Raw genomic sequence first — 19,423 nt, 5'->3', positions numbered from 1 at the left:
AATTTTGACCCCAAAATGTTCCAAGTTCGTATATATAGATATTAGGTAATTTTCCCAAAATGTCCCTACAAAATCTGGAAAACTGGACAAGTCTGCGACAGGTCTGCGATGCGGATGTGTCGCGCACCTTTCTGGTTGACAAAAAATGAAATCTGGAAAAATTTGTCCAAGTTCGCTGCAGGTCCGCGATGCAGACTTATTGCGGACCTCTCTGGTCAACCAAGAATAACTTTTGACTCTGAACTCAAAAAAATACAATCTTGGTGTTGGAAAGAAGACGCAAATACCTTTAATTTGATTAGTCATGGACCATCCAATTCATTATATTTTAGAAGATATGGTCATTTAAAGTTGACCCTTATATGGATTCATCGGAAAAACTTAGCTGATAGAAATTTTTTGAACTCGGCTTGGTATTAGGGATCCTTTATGACCCTAAAATACATTTAATACACTTCAAATACTTAGGAATTGATCCTAACTCATATATACAATTTGAAGTCTTCGAGTTCAAGTCTATACGCATACGAAGAATGGTTCGAGTTATGACGTAGAAATTTTTGAGGTGTTACATATATAGTCCGATATACAGTTGCGATATACAGTGAAATTGTGCTTAAGGTCAAAACGCAGATGGCCTACAGCTTAGTCCAGGCGTACAAAAACTAAATGTCGAGCCATATTTTTATGTGTTATTTATTGTTTATTTATATTGATTCGGGTTGTAATAATTTATTTACTTCTGTTATTTATGTTTGCTTAGATATTAATTTTAATTTGTTTTAACTTAATTAGATTCTCTCAAAGATAAACCAATTCATGTTAATTTACTCTTTAAATGATTTTCTACCTTTACTTAGTTATTTGATAAACTTTACTTTTTTATATACATATTTATTATTTTTAATGTTTAAATTTGATCATTTTTTCTAAAAAAAATAATTTTAAAGTCTTCGTTTCCTTTTAAATTAATATTTTTAAAAGTGAGTCAAATACTTTTTCAAATCATCGGATAACCGCGTTAACGGTCACTTTGAATGCTTAACACCTTTTCAAAGTGGAAATAAGAACTTTGTATCTTTTTCTCTGAATTTTTAAGATTTAAATCTGTTAGGGTCTTTTAAATTAAGTTTTCTTAATTTTTTCTCTATAAAGTTGAAATTAATTTTAAATCGTCTTTTTCCGACATAACACCATTTTACCCATATTAATTGATAAAGTTTTAAATATATTTACTCACTACACTTTTCAAAGACATTAACTCAATATTAATAAATTGATGGTATAATAGTAAGAAAAAAAATTATTTTTCTCTGATTTGTCAAAAATGACAAGTAAAAAGGGAAATCAAATTAGAAATTATTTGACAAGTAAATAGGAACGAAAGGAGTATATATCAAAAGACTCAAAACATCGGGATGATTTTATATCTAAAATTTGAGATTGTTAGAGGTGATTTTGAGTTGAACGAGATTGAATAGTCAATGTATACTTCAGGTCTAGCAAAACTATATTTAGTTTTCTTAGTGAATCATAATGTATAATCGGTGTGTAATTCATATATAGATACGCTATATTGTATAGTCAATATATATTTTGTATGACTTTTGATAAACTATATAGAGCTCGTTTGGATGGGCTTAAAAAAGTAACTTTTATGTATGAAGTGTTTTTAGAACTTTGAAGTACTGAAAGTTATTTTTATCAATAAGCAGTTGAGTATTTGGATAAAAGTGCTTAAATGAGGAAAATGATATGAATTTTAGGGTTAAAAGAATAAAAAGGGTAGTTTGGAAATTTAGTTAAAATATAAGGGATTTAAAAGTAATTTTCATGGTCAAAGAAAATGACTTTATTTTTTTTTCACTATAGCCCATGAATTTCTGATCGCTTCTCTCTCTAAAACTTCTATCTAGCAAGAGCTCTCAAGGAAGGGCATTTTAGTCATAAAACAAAAATACCGGTGGACCCACCACCGGACGTCGGAAAATTTCGATCCAAAGATGGGATCGAAGATTCCGTCAATACAAATCCAACGCAAGTTATTACAGCTTCTAATTCCAAGTATAGCTCCTCTAATCAGCAAAATAATGAAGCGATCAATACTTGTGTCACTGCTGAGGAGCTAAAAAAATTTTAAAAAATCAACTATCTTCAAAGTCGTGGATTGATTCAACTAAAAGGAATTGGAGGAAATGAATCCTCATCAAAAGGACAACATACAGTCCAAATTTCACAAGAAAAAATTGATATTAGTGCGCACAATGAAGAGGCGCAATCTACAAGAACAGCCGCAGCACCTTCGCCGGTGCGCCTTCAAATTCGAACCAACTCCGGCGAGATTCGATCCATTGCATCATCTGGGGTTTGTTCGCAAACACCTGAAGCAGCTATAGGAACAAAGTTCACTGGAGAAATCATCTCCGGCGAAGAAATTATGGTCGTCGTCGGAGCTCCAGTAACGTATTCCGTTTAAGATCAATGCCAAAATGTTCGAGAAGTCCTTGTGGACCACCCTAGAACCATGCGCCAGTTCGAATCATGCCATGGCGCGTCGAATTTCACTTCGACCTTTGAACATATTGGTGTCGCCGGAGCTCCGGCGAACCAAATGCCCCAAGCTCAATCCCAACAGGTTCGTGACAATGTAGAGATCATTCCTAACTATATACCAAGTCTCGAATCACTACCAATCAGCTCAAATGTGAAAAGTCGTCAAGACGACAATCATAGAGGAAAGAGGAACTGCCGGAGCTCCGGCGATTCAAACCATGAGTGACCAATGCCAAAACGTTCCCAAGGCTGTTGTGAAGACTTCTGAACAAACCACAGACCCCAAATTATCTCCAATAAGTTCAAATCAAAAAAGTCGTCAAGACGTAATTGATGGAGATAGTTACAGTTACAGTGGTGTTCGAACTGAGGAACCGACATTGGCTAATGTTCAACATCAATATCTTGACAATGGTAGTCATTCCCACAATAATCAAATGACTTGCAATGACCAAATGCCAAAAAGCTTGAACCATCACCACAACAGTAGTTTAAGCACAGGAGATCCAGGTAATGTTTCTCAATCTCTTGACTTCAATATGCAGGATCAGTTTGTTTGTTCTCCTAAGGACACTCAACTATATCCTAATCATCTTGAACTTCCTAATAGTGGGCAATGTTTAGAAAATAATTTGGTGCCTAATGCTGATACAAGGAAACTTGATATGGGGGTGCCTGGTAATGCTATTCCCTCTATTTTGAGTACTGAAGATGATGTTGTGTTGAAAGCTAGTGATGTTCATGCAAATGAGCACCCTGGTACTGCTGGTGCTACTTCTATGCAGGGTACTGATACTATGGCTAAAAACAATCCTGAAAAAACTACCAAGGTTCATATCAATAATAATCCTCAGTAAAACAGTCTCCCACAAGTCAACAGACCTACCACCTATCAAAATAACTTCCGTAAGATTTCTAATAATTTTGATAGGTATACTCCTAACAATCAAGGTTCCAAAATTCTTAATAATCAAACTCATCATAATGACAATACCAACCAAAATGCTCAGAAGACTCAGTTTCCTAGTAGAAAAGAACAGGTCCCTCAGCCAGCCCCTTATACTGTAACTCAAACCTTTGCTGCTAAATTGAGAATCAATCAAGCAAGAACTGAGACCCCTGTAGAATTATCTATACCTATATACACCACTAGACAAGGTCTTCCTGCAGTGCTATATGACAACAATGATTTCATGGTCAAATTAGCTAAAAAATGTAAATTTACTCTAGTGGGTAAATTCACCAATACCATGCCTAAAATAGAGCTTATCAGGAGAAGCTTCATCTTCCAAACTTAACTTGTAGGAGGAGTTAAGATTGCTCATTTTAATGCAAGGCATGTGTACATTGACCTGGATAATGAAATGGACTACACCACAGTGTGGACCAAATAGAGAATGATAATTGAGGGACAAGGTATGAGAATACAGACCTGGACACCAACATTCAGGCCTGAGGAAGAGACTCCTATTGTGCCAATTTGGGTGGCCCTTCCTGAGCTCCCCTGGCATTGTTACACTAAGGAGTTTGTGACTACTTTGCTTGCTCCTATTGGCAAAGTATTATTCATGGATGCAACATCCATTCAGAAGACTAGAGGGAGCACTGCCAAGGTGAGAGTTCAGGTTGATATCACTAAGGAGAGACCTCCTCATGTGTGGCTTGGCCATGATAAAAAGGATCCCAACATAGGAAGATGGCAAACTCTCCAATATGAGAATGTCCCAGAATACTGTATGTACTGTAAACACCAGGGACATATGCAGCATGCTTGTAATATTAAGAGGAGGGATGATGAACAAAAGAGAAGAAAGGATGAAGAAACTGCTAAAAAGAGCAAGACCAGGGAGAACAGAAATGGAAATGACCAAGAGGACCCTCAAACTTCTGTTGTACAAAAAAGGAACCACACATTACCAACTGAAGTTCCAAACCAAACACAGACCATGAATGATAATACAAATGAGAATGTGTGGCAAGCAGGAACTGCAGCAGCCAAGTCTAAAGACCATGAACATCCACAAGCTGACAAGATTCAAGTCCAGAACAACCATTCAGCAGCTAATATACCACCTCAACCACAAAATGCCAATGCTAATAGGGAGGAAAATGGTTGGCAAATTCAAAAAAGAAATCAAAATAAAGGACTCAATACTGTTCAGCAGAACCAGGGCATCAAAACCACAGCAGCACAAGCCAAAGGTAAATATGTGCCAGTGCAACAGAACAACATAAGTTCAGGTAAGTTTTCTAACCCTAAAGCTATTTCTATTATCTCTAATACTTATACTGATCTTGTTCCACAAGATCAGCCCACTAACTCAAATGCAGGACCACAAAGTACTCAAAAAGGTAATGTTATCTCTGAAGTTTAGAGACAACCCCATAGAAATGATGCTACCACCTCCCAACATCCAAAGAATCAAGGAACTCATGGTAATGAGATCACCAGGCATGCTACTAATTCAATTATCAATGTGGAAGCCAATGAAATCAATGCTACAAACCCAGGTATTGACTTAATGCTCCCACACCCCCATGGCTCCCCCACTACTTTATTGAATGTTTTATCTGCTGATGCTGCTGAAGTAGTTGAAGGAGGTAAAGAAGGGGGAAGTCAGGAGATCCCTACTAACCTGCAGGAAGGGGGTACCAAAGGGAGGGAATCTAATTTGATTGACCATAGGCAAGACTATGAAACCCCTGCAACCACTCTTTAAGCTACTCTATTGCTCAGTCAATAAACAGATGTGCAACATACTACAGAGCAAAGTTTGCAAGTCAAGGTGCCAGATAAAAGGGATACTGAACAAAATCAGTGTGCAACACCTCATTCATTGAATAACAAATCTACTCTATCACTAAGTAAAAAAAAAGGGAGGCACTGAAAAAGAGAAAGACTATACAACCACAGCTTGAGACTCCGCCAAGAGTAAATTATGTCCTGGTTGAAAACCAAGCAGGGATTCAGGTGCCTTCTATAGAGCATTGTAAACTTAATCAGAAAACCATATCAGATGATTCTGAAGAAAAGTACTCAGTTATTGATCATGCCATACCTATGCAAATTCATGATGTATCCAATGAGAGGCAGATGCTGAGTAAAGAAGGTAGTTCAGAAGACTTATCTGATGAATATAGGGTCACTCACTCTGAAGATGAGGAAGACCCTGACCAGTAGGAGGATGAACAACAAGAAAACTAACTGGAGGCATTCAGATCCACTATGACAGCCTCATTGCATAAGGAAAATCAGCAAGAAAAGGAGAAGAATGTATCCAAAAGTAAGCAAGAAAGGAAGAGGAGTAAACAAAGCTTAATCAGCAACCCAGATAATGTTGCAGTCAAAAGCAACATCAACACAAGGTCTAAATCCCACAGGTTATTATGATCAGTACACTCTGTTGGAATGCAAGGAGTATTGATACTCAAGGTGCCTTAGACAGACTTCAAAGGTTGAAAGACTACCACAAGCTCTCTATGATTGCAGTGCTGGAACCTTTGTCCAACAAATCACAACTCCACTTCTACAGAATTCAGTTGGGAATGGATAATGCTATGTCCAACTCCAACAACAAAATATGGCTATTTTAGAACAAAGACTGTGTGTGCAATCTTGTGGATCAGGATGAACAGCAGCTTACCTGTAAGATCAGCCATGCAACTTGGCCTAAACAATATCTCATTACCTTTGTATATGCCAAATGCAAAGACTACATGAGAAGAGAACTATGGGACAAGATGCTTCAATTCTCTGATAGGGAAGAACCTTGGTGCACCATTGGAGACTTTAATGTAATTACTCATATTGAAGAGAAGATGGGGGGCCAACCTTACAACATGAACAAGAGCTTTGAGTTTATTAGTGTCATAGAAGCTTGTGGACTCACTGATCTTGGTTTTCATGGACAACAATTCACATGGTGCAACAAGAGAGATGCAGATGCCAGAATATGAAAGAGACTTGACAGGGCCATGGTCAATGATGCTTGGTTGGAGGTCATGCCTGTGAGCACTCTTAATCACCTGGCCTCTACAGGTTCTAATCACTGTCCTCTCCTGCTGGAATGTACTGAAAGACAAAGTCATACTATCAAATATTTCAAGTTCTTACACTGTTGGGTTGAAAATGAAAACTTCCTTGATACTGTAAGATTTTGCTGGGAAAGACCTGTGGATGGAAATCCAATGAGGACTTTCCATCAAAAACTGAAAAGAGTCTCTAATACCCTTAGCCACTGGTCTAGAAATCAATATGGTGATATATTTGCTTCAGTCAAACAGTTTGAGGAACAGGTGATGCAAGCTGAAGAAAATATCATCAATGATAATTCTGAAGATAATATAGCCAAGCTAAGTCAGATAAATGCCCAGTATATCAGATATTTGAAGATAGAGTAGTCTATTTTGAAACAAAAAACTCAATTGCACTGGTTCAAAGATGGAGATGCTAATACCAATTATTTCCATGCCATCATCAGAGGGAGAAGAAGAAGGCTGTTCATCCATCAGATCAGTGATGAACAAGAAAACTCTATCCAGGGTGATGACAATATTGCAAGTGCAGCTTGTGCACACTTTGAGAGAATCTTTACTGCTGAGGAGAAACAAATCAATGAAGATGTGATTAAATGCATCCCAAAGATAGTTACTGATCAGCAGAATGAACTACTACAGTCTATACCTACAAAGGAGGAGCTAAAAGAGGTAGTATTTTCTATGAGTCCTACTTCAGCTGCAGGGCCAGATGGCATGAGTGGCAAGTTCTTTCAATCATGCTGGGATATCATTAGTGATGATCTGCTGAAGCTAGTACAACACTTTTTCAATGGTCACTGTATTCCCAGGTACATATCTCATGCATGTTTGGTTCTACTTCCTAAAACTGAACACCCCAACAAACTGTCAGAGTAGAGGCCCATCTCCCTCAGCAATTTCACTAGCAAGATCATATCCAAACTACTCTGTCTCAGACTTGCTCCCATTCTACCTCAGCTCATTTCAGACAATCAGTCAGGATTTGTTAAAGGTAGGAGCATATCAGAAAATATAATGCTGGCACAGGAAATTATTCACAACATTAAGAAACCCAATATAGGGGACAATGTAGTGATCAAGTTGGATATGGCTAAGGCATATGACAGGGTCTCTTGGTCCTTCACTTGTATGGTCATGAGAAGGATGGGATTTGGAGAAGTAATTATTGATATGGTGTGGAGGATCATGTCCAACAACTGGTATTCAGTCATCATCAATGGGGCAAGACATGGATTTTTTCATTCCACAAGAGGTCTCAAGCAAGGAGACCCCTTGTCACCTGCCTTATTCATTATAGGAGCAGAAGTACTATCCAGGATGCTGAATAATCTTAACCAACACTACCTATATACTGGATTCTACATAGAAAGAAAAGGCCTCCAAGTGAACCACTTGAGCTTTGTAGATGATGTGATCATCTTCACAGCTACCAACAACTTTTTCATGAATCTTATTACCAAGACTTTGAAGGCTTATGAAACTACTTCAGGACAGCTAATCAACAAGGACAAGAGCTAGTTCATGCTTCCTCTTAATATCAATCCAGATGTTATTGAAAGGATAGGTAGTATCACAGGCTTTAAGTGTACACATGGTCCCATTACTTACCTGGGCTGTCCACTCTACATTGGAAGGGAGAGAATCATTTACTATACAAGTATGGTGTCCAAAGTTCTAAGCAAAATCAGAGGATGGCAGACTAAAGTGTTGAGCTATGGAGGCAGAGCAACATTGGTGAAATCAGTGCTGCAATCACTACCAATCCACTTATTGTCTCCAATCAGACCTACTGCTACCACTATGAATCAGATCAGAGGCCTCATAGCTAACTTTTTCTGGGGGTGGGACAAGGAGAAGAAGAAATATCACTGGGCATCATGGGAGACCCTCAGCTATCCTGTGGAGGAAGGGGGTATTGGTATGAAGAAAATACAAGATATGTGCTTAGCTTTGCAATACAAATAATGGTGGACCTTCAGGTCTAAGAAGACTTTATGGGGAGAATTTCTGAAGGCTAAGTACTGCCAGAGGGCTCATCCTGTGATAAAAAAATGGGGCACAGGTCAGTCTATTATGTGGAAGCACATGATGGCTAATAAAATTGATATTGAGCCACATATACACTGGCACATCAACTCAGGTACAAGCAGTTTCTGGTGGGATGATTGGCTGGGTAGTGACCCCCTAGCTTATCATAACAACCATCTACCTAGACTCAACAATACTAGAGTATCTGAATATATTGAGAATGGGGAGTGAAATGTGCAGAAAATCAGAAAATATGCCCCTCCTCAGCTGGTGCAGCAGATACTAGACACTGAGATAGACTATCACCCTAACACAGCTGATCAAGCCTGCTGGAAGTTGACTTCACATGACAACTTCACTTCTAAATCAGCCTGGGAACTAGTTAGGAAGAAAAGAGCTAAGACCCTGACTGATGGGTGCACTTGGCTCACTAACATTCCCTTCAAATTATCTTTTCTACTATGGAGAGCTCTGAGACAGAAACTCCCTACTAATGATAAACTTGTCCAATTTGGAGTAGTACCAGCAGCATGTTCTTGTTGTTACAGACCAGGATTGGACAATGTAGATCACATATTTGCTTCAGGAAATTTTGCCAAGCATATTTGGCAACACTTCTCTAGCTCATGGGGGATAATACAAGGGACCTGCTCACTGAGAAGCATACTAATAAAGTGGTGGACTGCCAAGTCCAGTAATGAGGCTCAGAAGCTCATGTTGCAGGCCACTCCTATCTTTGTATGTTGGCATATATGGAAGAATAGATGTGCAAGTAAGTATGGAGGAAAGAAATCTAGTACTAATAGAGTTAAATTCTCCATAGTCAAGGACTTTTACATGCTGATACACACTGCTTTCCCCTACATTAAGTGGCCACAGAGCTGGAAGGAACTGGTTCCTATGATAGAACAGTGTCAACAAGACATGAGAGTGACCAAAGTTATGTGGATCAGACCTCCATCTTCCATTGTGAAATTGAATACTGATGGGAGTGCATTAGACAACCCTGGGAAAATTGGAGCAGGGGGAATATTAAGAGACCACAATGGTAACTTAATATATGCCTTTGCAACTCCATTGGGAATGGGTACTAATAACCAGGCAGAGGTGCAGGCAACAACTATTGGCCTCAATTGGTGTCTCCAACATGGATATAATAGAGTGATATTGGAAGTTGACTCAGAACTATTGACTAAGTGGCTGAAACAAGACCTCAAACCACCCTGGAGCATTCACAGATATGTTACAAAGCTACAATCTTTGGTCCAACAATTGGAACTCTTTCAGTGCAAACATATCTTCAGAGAAGCAAACCATCCTGCAGATACCTTATCAAAATGCAGCCACAGGTTCAATGATACACAACACTTCTACAACCTCCAGCAGCTACCACAGGAAACAAAGGGCTACATCAAGTTGGACAAGCTAGGAGTGGCAAGTTTCAGAAGGAAAACTCTGAAAAGAATCAAACTATCCTCTTGACTGATCTCATTCTCAATGTGTAATAGACTATTTACCTGTATTTTGTTTTAATTCTTCTTATTCCACCTAGTTATTTCCTATTGTAAGGGGAGAGTCTCCCTTGTTTATTGCTTCAGTAGAAATAATAACACAATGCTAGAAGTAAAAGATAGAGTAGGAGTGCACTCTTGTGTGGAAGCCTTGTGCAGGTACTCTACACATCTGCACCCTCCAAGAACAAGAACTTCCACCTATCACAACACTCAAGAGCATACAGCAACAACAACCCAGACCAGCAACACAACATCACACACATGGATCCACACTCAACAGCCATCAAAAAGGAAGCTTAAGTTCCAATCCTGTTTACTGTTGGGTGTCTCATTGTTCAGGTATCATGCAACTTTGAGCCATGTAGTGGTGTTGCAGCAGCTGAGCCTGGAATTCATGCAACACCTACCACCTACATACATACAACAACTCCATAACAGCACATGGAGAAACTACAGTACATCAACAGCAGGTGGAGGCTCATTCAACTCTAGGAGTTCCCTTCTTGTTGGTTTTAATTTTGCAGGAACAATGTTTAAGGACCAACAACCCACCTTAGACCTGCATCAACTCAACAACATCAATTGCAAAAGCTCCATTACATCCGCAGAAGTGAATGCCACTAATCATCATCAGCAGCAACCTAACAGCAATAGCAAAAGTCAGAGGCAACCACCAACACTCAACAAATACATCATGCAACACTAAAAGAACTCCAAATTGGGCAAGATTACAGAAAATACACTTCCTGTAGAGCCCAAGAAGTTTCAACTCAAATGGATAAGTAGAGACGTTAGTCGAGCGACCTTGAAAAAGTTGGCCGACTTAAGTCTCATGATGGAGTAAGTCTCAATTTGGAACTTCCAACTTGTGGAAAAGGCCTCCAAAAGTTGCAGGACAATAGAAAATACAGTAATTGCAAAGCCCAAGAAGTTTCAACTCCAACGAACAATCGAAGATGTTAGTCGAGCGACCTTGAAAAAGTTAGCCGATTTAAGGTTTGTGCATGTTTGTTTTTGGTCTTGCTGGCTTGGTTCTATGCATTTGCAGATAGCTGGAGGTACACTAAAGCATGTAACACTTGGAGACATGTTCACAAGCCACAACACACAACAACTCCAACAACATGCAGCATACAAGGAGAAACTACATGCCCACAATGGACATTCAGAACTACAGCACAATTTTTGCTGTGCAGAAGTCTTGAAGGTAGTTTTCCTCTGGTTCTTTTACTTGTGCAGGTACAATACATAATTGAAATCTCCAAGAACAAGGTCTCCAGATACAACAACTCACTAGAACATAAAGCAACATCAACACATACCTACAACAGATGGGCTACAGCAGCAACAACAGCAGTACTATATTTTTGTTCCCTGATGTGTGTCTCTTTGTGCAGGTACAACTGCTTCAACACCAGTAAGAACATGAGGAGCTACAGTCTTAACAATTGGTCCATCCACAGCAACTATACCTTAACCACAACAACTTGGGGATTTCCATTTCTGTTTGTGCCTATTGGTTTTTTGTTTGGTTGGCTTGGTTTTATGCATTTGCAGGTAGCTGGAGATACATTAAATCAAGTAACATTTGTGGATACAAGACACAATACACAACACCTCCAACAACATGCAGCACCCAAGGAGATTGCAGACTTGCAGGAATCAGCAGAATTACAACTCTTAATGGGGCTCTCTATTGCAGGATACCTCCTACAGTGCATGCAAGTAATAAAGAAACCAACTAGAGCTCCATTACAAACTGTCTTCTGCTGGCTACTACAATCACAACAACATTGGAGTACAACAACCTGGAAGCCCTCAAGATCATGCACACTGCTACTGCAAGCTGCTACTTACTTGCTGAGATGCAATCTAGGGACACAAAATGCAGCCAAGCACTTGGACATCCCAGCTGCATCTCCAACATTGTGGATGCACTGCTTTAGCATTTGTGCCTTATTAGTTTTTGATTGCAGTTGGATCTCCAAGCAGTAGTTCAGCCACAGCTGCACCACTTACATCCGCTACATACAGCAATTTAGGACCATATCATCCTCAACAACAACTCCAAAGCTGCTGACTGATATAGCTCCAAAGCTGCTGACTGTTATACTTCTTTCCATTTTTCATCCTCCATAGCTGCTATAATCATGATCTTGAAGTTGATGCATCCTTCCATCTGGACTCACTTAGTACTACAAGACGAGAAAGGGCAAAGAGGAAAAGAGCTTCTTCACCCCATGCGAGATAGAAGGTTCATATACTTGTTCTTCTTCAATTTAGCTATGTATGGTACGTAGCATAGTTGAATAGGACTAGTGTAGGTTACTTTCTTGTCTTCTCATGGAAGGGGAGAGTCTCCCTCATTTATGCTTTCTTAGTCAACTTGTATCGGGAGGAGTCCTCTCATAGGTTTACTGCTTTCTAGTTATAGATAGTTCTTTTTGCTATGGGGATGAGTTAGCCGACCTTAATAGGTTAGCCGACTTATGAACCAACATAGGATCGGAGGTAAGGTTTATGTCCCCCTCCTTGTATTTTTGTGTTTTATTTTTATGTTAAGGCTTGGGGGTGATGCTCAACCCCTGACTGTGCACGAGAGGTGGGAGCCTCGTGTAGGGTCTATTCTCATAAAAAAAAAAGAAAAAAAAAAGAAAATGGCTTTAAGCACTTAGAAAAAAAAGTTAGGAATCCTAACTTTTCATTTTTGACTAACTTTAAGAACTTTATGGCTTAAAGTTAGCATTAGGCAAACACGTCCAAAAGCTAAAAAGGGGCTTTAAGTTGGTTTTGACCAACTTAAAGCCCATCCAAATGGGCTCATAATCAATGTATACTTTCAATGACTATTCCCTATTTTTTATGTAAATAAAATGTGATTATATTTATTATAAATTAATTACTTTATTGTATATGTTTGAAAGAAAAACTTACATAGATATACTATATTAAGAAAATATTTATCATTTATAGCAATAATATTTTTATTTTTAGTAAACATTTATAATGCAATTTTAATACATATTACAGAGAACAATTTATAAAACACCTATAATAAATTTTTTTTGATGAATAATACATTTATCACACACTTTAATACACTTATAATACATTGTGTTAATTTCTTACTAAGCAAGTAATATATTTTTAAATCACTTATAATATATTTATATCACATGTATAATTCACTTTTAATACATAGGACATATTTATCATTATATTGCTATGTATTGCTATAAATAGTAATAAATAAAAAATATTGTTAAAATTAATAATTATTTATTAAAAAGTACTTATTCAAGTAATTTTTTCTGTTTGAAACTAACTTTGGAAAAATTACTTAATTGAATGTGTTTTAAAAAATATTTACCATTTTTAAACATACTTTTATTTTATTACCATTTTTAACAATTACTAACAATACTTTAATTAAATAAGACATTATTTACACTTTTTTATTTGGGGAAAAAGAAAAGGGCGTCATTATCTCTCTCTTTCTCTTAGGACTTTTTCTTCATTTTTTTGGCTCCCTCTCTTTCTCTTCTCTTAGAGCTTCTCTTCATTTTTCTGGCTCTCTCTCTTTCTCTTCTCTTAGGGCTTATTCATTCTTTCCTTATTCCTTCATCTTTTTGTTTGTTTCAGACGAAATTCGTAGGTTTTAGGTGCACAATTGTAATGGAAGATCAAAAATCTCCTAGAAGAGCCCACGAATTCGAATTGTTGATTCAACCGGTGGTGGTGAAGTGAATAGCGGTCCTACTTTTAGTTTGTGAATTTCTGCAAATCAATCTCCAGAAGAAGTTGGTGGTGAGGTTAATCAAAATTTTCAAGCAATGCATGTGAATAAAAATGGCGGTAGAAGTAAAAAAACCACTGAGTTGAGTTCTAAATCTAAATCGAAAAGAAAATGAGTTGATATTGCATCGACATCTAAGAAAGTTGTTGACAGTGATGATGATTTTGAGGATTTACCTCCTCAATTTCAGTCAAAGAAAGTGAGACCTACAGTTGCTCAGGAGAAGAATCCAAAAATTTGAAATTGATTGTGCAAAAATACGGTTCTGCCGGAGAGTCTATATCTGGTATGTCATTCTACCAACACATTATTTAACTGATAGCATTTTCAATTTGTTTATGCGTATTTTTTTAGTTTGTTGTTGTTTCGAACTTGTGTGCTAGATGTTGAAGAAAAAATTATGTATTTGATACTTTTATTATAGTTTAAATTTGTTTGCTCAAGTTTATTATATCAGTGATTGTTGAGAGTTTTGCCAGGAATTGTTAGATATTTTGTGTTGCAATTTGTTTATTTTTTAAAATAAATAAATATAAATGAATTAAAATTTGAACTAAAATGTATTACACATACATTAAAGTTGAATTAGAAGAGAAAATGAAATCTATAGTTAATTGAAAAAAGTTTTTTCACTGATCTGTACACCACAAAAATAAATTAAATTTTGAACTAAAATGTGTATTACACACACATTAAAGTTGAATTAGAATAGAATTAGGATGTTTCACTAAAGATCTGTCTTGTTTTGTTTCCAAAGATAGTGTTGAAATCTAGTTTGACTGTATAACCATCCTTCTGATATTTTTAAAGAACATGCTCATATGATATTAAGATTCTACAAGTATACTGATTCTATTATCACAAGTATAGAGGAATGTATTCAGTTTTTGCTCTGAGGCGTAGTTGACGAATTGATTGAAATGTGGCTCTACTCGATCTATATTCAATTAAAATTATACATGTTTACGAGTTGCAAGCCTATACTTCACAAGGAAGCCACATATATCTATTAGTCTTGCTGAACATTGTCACTAGTTTTGCTTCTGTTCTTTTTGGTGCAAATCACAAACAACACATCTAGTATTTGATTACTTCTATGAGGGAATGAATTCATTCTTCTCAAATATATCATTTTTATTTTATTTAAGCCGAGGGTCTATCAGTTACAATCTCTTGATCTTCAAAAGGTAGAGGTAAAACTGTGTACACATCACCCTTGTTGGATTAAATTGGGTATATATTGTTGGTTCAATTTTATGAAGCTTATGAAAATAAGAAGAAATTTGGAATCAAAGCTTCGGATGCTATTGCTGAATATATATGCGGACGCCGTTTGTTGGCAAGCACCCCATGGGACAAAGTGGATTATGTTCTCTTTCTAGTAAACATTAAAGAGGGTTATCATTGGATTTTTATTGTGTTTGATATTGTTGAAAGGTGTTTGAAGGTGTATGATTCATTTCTGGCTAGAGGAGGGGTTAATTTTCTGACTCAAAATGCTGCTGGCATGATTTCATCGGTTTTACCATACTACTTGAGTGTGGTCAAGTTCTATGATAAGCGTCCTGAATTGAAGAAATCACCTAAATACAATGGAAAAAATGAGTTTGAGCTCATTGAATCTAAGTTCATAACTGAAGGGATTCCTAGACAACAAGAAGATTCATTGTAAGTTTAATTGTTTATCAAATAAATACTATCTTTTATATTGGTCTTATTAAACTCAATAGTATTTTTATAATGATTTTATATGTTAAATTTTGAAGGGACTGTGGAGTTTTTGTGGCTGCATTCATGGAGTTAGACATGAATAAAAATTGTAGCTAATGAAAAATCCTTCAGTGATCTATAGACCACAAAAAATGAATTAAAATTGAACTAAAAAATGAATTCTTGTAGCAAGCTAATGACCTAAAACAAATAGAGTTTATTCTTTATTTTAAATGTCATTCTTTATTCTTAATCCAAAGGCCTAACATTCTTGCAAGTCTTCCTGTTGTGACTTTGTTGTCCACAATTGCTGCATGTTATTTTTGATTTTTTGAATCCATCTTCTCTCAATTACATGTGTTTTTTATATTTTGGCCTCCCAGGAGGTCTCTTTCCAAGTGGTGGAAGTACAATCTCTTTAAGAACGTGTGTTGGTATATTCCAGGTGCTTTCATCAGGAAGGGAATTTAAGTGAAACTGGTATGTCCACAATAAATTCCCTCTTGTGAGTAATCAGAGCAATATTTTTCATAACCAATGTGTTTTGTTGTTAAAACACCCAAAGCATGTGGACATGACAGCTCATCCAATTGAAATCTCCCACATGTGCATGTACATTGTTGAAGACATATCGTGAATCATGTAATGCCATCAAGTACTGTATACACATATTCATTTGTCTTCCTAACCTATGAAAAATAAGAAGAAATATAAGCAAGAGAGATGTTACATGTGAATCAGAAGAAAAAATATTAACAAAAAGAAATTTATACATACCATACTCTTAATTTCTCTGATGCAGTTTTGTTACGTTGTAGAATTTTTTCATACTTTTTTCCAAGGTAAAATTCTGAAAATATTGTCTTTGACCTGTTATTGTTATTTTATTTTTGAACAAGTTGTCTCATGAATTCTAGGAGGTGGAAGACTGTAAGAACTTTGGCATGTCTTGTTCTTGAATTGACTGATTCTGCAATGTTTAATGTCATCATCCAAGTCCTATTTACCTGAGCATGAATACGTGACCATTTTTTGTATCCAATGTTCAGCAAGTAGTCTTTAATCCTCTTGTATATCTTCTCAACAATTGACATATGTTGATTAAAGTCTACCGCGGTGTATGTTTTTGCCATAGAGTAGAACAATTCTGTTATCTTTTGCTGACTCTTTCTGAAGTTTTCATTATGTTTTGCAACAAGTTTCATATACACACGAAATGAGGCATTTCATCATAGACAGTTGAAGTTGCCTTAATAATGCTTGCATGCCTATCCAAAATGATACACATCTCTGATCTTTGACCAAATGCCTCTCTGATTTGTTCAAAAAACCACCTCCAAGATGCATCATTCTCTGAATCAATAATGGCATAAGCAAGAGGCAGTATACTCCCTGCATCAGGTATAATATTTAATACATTTTTAATACATTTTTGTTTCATGTGTAATACACTTTTAATACATTGTGCAAACTTTTAATACAAATTAGAATTTCATTTATAGAAGCACTAGTATTGTATTCGAAAAGTTCACCTGCTGCATCTAAGGTATTATCTATTAGCATTGTCCCCTTGTATGCTCCTTTTAGAAAAGTTTCATCAACAACTACAATTGGTCTACGATACTCCCATCATTTTATCAATGTAAACAGAGCTACAAATGCATATAGGAAATGGTCATCCTCTGATTTGTGCAATCTTTTATAAGAACCAGGTAAGTTGCCTCTAGTATGTGAAAATAACTTGACAACTTTGCATATGATTGAGCTAGATCACCTCGAACTAATTCAAGAGCTTTTTCTTTAGCTCTTCAAGTTTGCATATATGTGAGCCGCACACCATGTTTCTGTAACATGTCATTTTGTATATCTCTTGGTGTATAATTGGCATCTAGATTAATACATTTGGCAACAATAATACTCCCAACAACTATCTTTGTTGCTTGTCTTTCCGATAATGAATTATATAGCAACAAACACATGCGTTCGCTTTCAAAATCTCTAATAGCGAATATTTGAGATTTATTCACGCTTGAAGCGCGTAAATTCCAACTACAGTTTTCTCCAAGGCATTGTATTGAATAGCTGTTGAAAAAAATTATTAATAGACAATCAATAGTATAAACTAACTTGAATTTGAGTCTTATCATGTTGAGCTTGATCTCAATGTCTTCAATTCGAAGTGTTTAAGAATGGAATGTCTTTTTAGTGCACTAGTAAGGACATATTTATTTTTGTAAACTTGATCTTTCTCAAAAAAAGATTGATTGGGGTTAATAATGATTCCTGATTGTATTTCTTCTTGCTCATCAACTTCCTCACATGATCCAAAACCAATTAACTCTAGCACATCACCGATACCACTAAATGCATTAGAAAAGTGTGAATTGTGTGTAATCCTCATGTCTTCTTAAGTGTCTGAACATAGTGGAATTAAGGTGGAATCACTCTCCAAGTTGACCAATTTAGTTGTTGTGACACATAAAAGGTATTTTGACATATCTCTATGTTCCTTTTTGGTTTCAATATACACTTTTACTCCCATATCGTTATGAATTTGAATTGGAGGAGACCTTTCATTAATCTTATATCTGATTTCAACTTTACTTGTTGATGTGTCTATTGATAATTGAGCAGCAATCACAGAAATAAGGCTAGCAAATGTTGAATCGGTATTTATCAACACACCATCTGCCAAGTAATTAATATACTTGTTGCTAGAATTTCATCGGCCATTGAAGTAAAGTAGTATAGCCAGATTAGCCATGTTTTTCTCCTACATATTTTTTTATTGAATTAGAAGAGAATTAGACATGAATAATTAAACTTGAACAATAAATGTATTACACACATATTAAACTTGAATTAGAAGAGAATTAGATACGAATAAAACCTGTACTAATGAAACCAGCCTTCAGTGATCTGTAGTCTACATAAATAAATTAAACTTGAACAACAAAGGTATTACACACACATTAAACTTGAATTAGAAGAGAATTAGACACGAATGAAATATGTAGCTAACAAAACCAACCTTTAGTGATCTGTAGGCCACAATAATGAATTAAACTTGAACAACAAATGTATTACATACATATTAAACTTGAATTAGAAGAGAATTAGACATGAATGAAATTTATATCTAATGAAACCAACCTTCAGTGATCTGTAGGCCAAAAAAAATGAATTAAACTTGAACAAAAACTGTATTACACACATATTAAACAAGTAAACAAGTAATTGTGATAAACGTAGAAACAAAAATAAACTTTCATATTGAATCACAATCGAATTCAAATCGTGTATCGCTAATGAATTAGGTATGCAATCTAATTCAAATCTTCAAACAATTAAACATTCAACCATTCAAACCTTTAAGTAGTCACAGATCTCTACTCAGAAATCACAATTCTTCAACTGATTCAAATCTACATTCACCTAAATTTTGCCATTCTTTTATAATAACATATGCATTAATCATTATATAACACAAAATGTTCATTCACACATACAAATAAACTGTAAACATAGGAGATCAAAGTTAAATAGATGAACATACGGCGAATCTGAGAAGAAGATAGGATTTGCCGACAGAAGAATCGCCGATTAACAATAGTTTGAACAAGTAATCGTTGCAATCAAAAAAACGAAAATCAGTAATAAAAATGAAAAATTATGGAGAAAATTTTGCATGAATATTGTACTATTCGTTGCTCATGTTTGCTTTTTCCTCTTTTTGGCTATGGAGAACAAAAAGTTTTCTTCTGAGAAGTGAGATTCCACCGAA

Source organism: Solanum dulcamara, chromosome 5 (assembly GCF_947179165.1).
Source record: "Solanum dulcamara chromosome 5, daSolDulc1.2, whole genome shotgun sequence".
Classification (NCBI taxonomy): domain Eukaryota; kingdom Viridiplantae; phylum Streptophyta; class Magnoliopsida; order Solanales; family Solanaceae; genus Solanum; species Solanum dulcamara.
This window is presented reverse-complemented; position numbering follows the sequence as displayed.